Raw genomic sequence first — 2,734 nt, forward strand, 5'->3', positions numbered from 1 at the left:
AGGCGGCCACCAGCGCGGCTTGGCCCCACTGGGGCGTTTAGGGCTAAGTCACCCACCCAACATATCATAAACCGTTTACGAAAAACAGCCCCTTAACCTCAGAAAAGAGTCTCTTGATCCGAAACGTTCTTCGACCACCAATGTGTGGGGTGCAGTGACCGGGGGCAGCTTTCACTTTGGCTCTGGGGAATCCACCTCATCCCTCCAGAATGTGGGGTACCGGGTCGGTCGGAGCCCCACGGCGGGATTTGTGTGATGCGCTGACACATCACCCGGGGGCCTCTTACAGGCCATAGGAGGGAGGCCCACGCGCAGAAGCACAGGACCTGAAACGGGGCCCGGGAAGTCCCCAGCACGCGACCGGCCGCGTGAAGGATCGCAAAGACTCCGGGACCGTCGCTGCCGGTGTCATTTACGTATCTCACGGCCCATGAGCAGGGATGTGGGTTCCACCCCACTGCCGTCCGATGCCTTTGGAAAGCCGAGTCGGTGTGTGTCCTTGCGTTCGGCCACACACTAGGTTGCAGCGTCCGTGCTGGACCGCCGGGCCCTTGTGGAAGCCGCCCCTTGCGATCACGCAACACAGAGTCAGCAAGTCCCCTGATGGACGCCTTATCGGCACGTGGCACGGAGGCTGCACACGGCCCGAACTGCAATCGCGGCCTCCCGACATGGGTTCCAGACCCCCAATTACGAAGCCTCGAATAAATCACCTACCAACTTTCAGGGTTCAGTGAATACAACTGGACTGGTCAACAGCTCTCCCCATCACCTCGCCGCGAATGCCAGATTCCAGCAGAGGATGAAGGAGAAACTGAGCCGTCCAGTCATAAAAGTCGACACGTTTCACCAAAAGCAATAAATGCAAATTACGACACGGAATCATCTATCGAAACCGCGAAAATAGCCTAAGGTCCATTCGGAAATACTTGGAGTCACGGATACAGAAAGTGAGTCAGGCTGCAGACTAAGGGCTGGTGGCCTGACTGATTAAATGCTTCACTTTGCCACTGTCCTCACAGTCCTGTCTCGCTCATTCTCCACAGGGGCGAATGACTCCGCTTCTAATGAGCCCGCAGAACCCGGGGCGGGCCCTGTGCAAACACGCTGAGAGCTAGAGGGAGCCAGCTAGAGGTTACTGCAGACGTGGGTTTGATAGGAGCCGGGACCTGAAGGGTGCGTGCGGGAAGGAACTGTCATAAAGCTGACATCAGAGAAGTCGCTTTAACTGAATGAGAACCTGTGCCAGGGGCATTGCAAGTCCATCTCTGTGGAGTAGTCTGATGGGTCTATGAGTTGTAACTTCTCATCCGATTCATTGTGGAAGACTTGAATTACCTACTTTTAGTTGAAAAACTGCAGTCTTCTTAAAATCTTGTCTTATTAAATTGTAGTAAATAGACAGGATATTTAACCCCCAACCAATTTCTTAATGTCCTGAGAAGGCCAAATCACTCAGATCCATCCGGCCACCAAGACAGTCATCTCAAGAAGAAAACTGTGATCTCAGTCACCCGACACACAAAGGCTTATTTCCGGGTTCTTGGAAATAGCGCGATATCAACATTCAAGGAGCCTGCCCTGCTTCAGGCAGCAGTGGGCCCCCCAAAACAAAGAGAAAGGAGAAATGCTTCTCACGGTGCATGAGAATTAACTGCCACAGACCCATACAAGGGGCTCACTGCAAACCGCCAGGACTAAATGCAAAAGCACCGGCACCCCCACACTCCCGATACCCCAGTTCTGTGTGTCCCTCCATGGGAAGGCGCACTGGCCCTCCCTGCCAGGCTGAGCGCCATATCACCCACCACATGCAGAGACCTCAGCATCCTCTGGGCCTTCTCATCGGCATGTCATCGCATGGCCTATAAACATTTGCCCGACGAGCACCATGAGTCACAGTCATGTTCCAGCATTTGAATCCTGATCCCTCGAGCCTCAGTTTTCGGCCCGTCCCTGAGAACAGCTCACTATGTAGGGGACGCTTGCTTGATTAGGAGTCGTCTCAAATTCCTGCACTCCGAGCAGCCCGCTCTTTCCGTTTTTAACTTTGTGGAAGTTGGGAACCAGAATATGGTTCGATCGTCCCACACATTCCCTAGGACAACAGGTAGAAGCCACCTCGCTCCCCGGAACAGCCCCGGTACCTGCGGGAAAAGCCGCTAGACAAATACCTGTCGGGGAACCGCACGCTGGGGCAGTCACCTCTGGCAGGTAGATCCTCTGTTCAGGGCTTCGGAGAAGGTTCTCCGTCTCCCAAAGGCGTCATGGCCTCTGTCCTGTCTTCACACAAACTCAGCAACAGCTTCTGCCTGGCCACCGCAGAACATGGACCCGACCGCCGCAGTGAACAGGAAGTTCCTCACGAAATGGTGCTGTCACGTCACAGGCCAGGCTGTAAACACGGAGGTGGCCTGCGCCAGCCACAGGCCCTCTCTCCCTGAGGGTGTGCACGTTCCAGCATGTTTGCTGTTAACCATTAGCCAGCCCCAAACAGCAGCCCAGGAAACCCTGCAGGCGCTGGGAATGCCGAGGCCTCGGGCCAGACCGTGCCCTCCCCTCTGCCTCTGGGTCCCTTTCCTTCTGGGCCCTTCTCAGGTCCTGCAGGGCCAAGACCCACCTGGGCCCCGCCGCCCTTTGCCACCCCCGGCGGCTGGCAGGCCCTTCCGGTCCTTGGACAGTGGCCTGGCCGGCCTTGCTCCCTCTGGCCTCTGGCAAAGGCCAGGGCTGGCAA

The 2,734-nt window shown here is 56.3% G+C and overlaps 1 protein-coding gene across 4 annotated transcripts in view; it reads right to left on the bottom strand.

Moving 5' to 3' along the window:
* IGSF5 (immunoglobulin superfamily member 5) overlaps window positions 1-2,432 on the bottom strand; it is a 40,387-nt gene extending 37,955 nt beyond the window's left edge. For 2 of the 4 annotated variants that reach the window (XM_011375306.2, XM_011375305.2), the window contains exon 1: window positions 2,175-2,432. The gene's annotated coding sequence lies outside the window, so the exon portion shown is untranslated. The remainder of the gene's footprint in view (window positions 1-2,174) is intronic. The other 2 variants (XM_011375304.2, XM_011375303.2) reach the window with 2 other exon arrangements.
* Between the last annotated feature and the right edge of the window lie 302 nt (window positions 2,433-2,734).

This window comes from Pteropus vampyrus, unplaced genomic scaffold, assembly GCF_000151845.1.
Source record: "Pteropus vampyrus isolate Shadow unplaced genomic scaffold, Pvam_2.0 Scaffold270, whole genome shotgun sequence".
In the NCBI taxonomy this organism is placed as follows: Eukaryota; Metazoa; Chordata; class Mammalia; order Chiroptera; family Pteropodidae; genus Pteropus; species Pteropus vampyrus.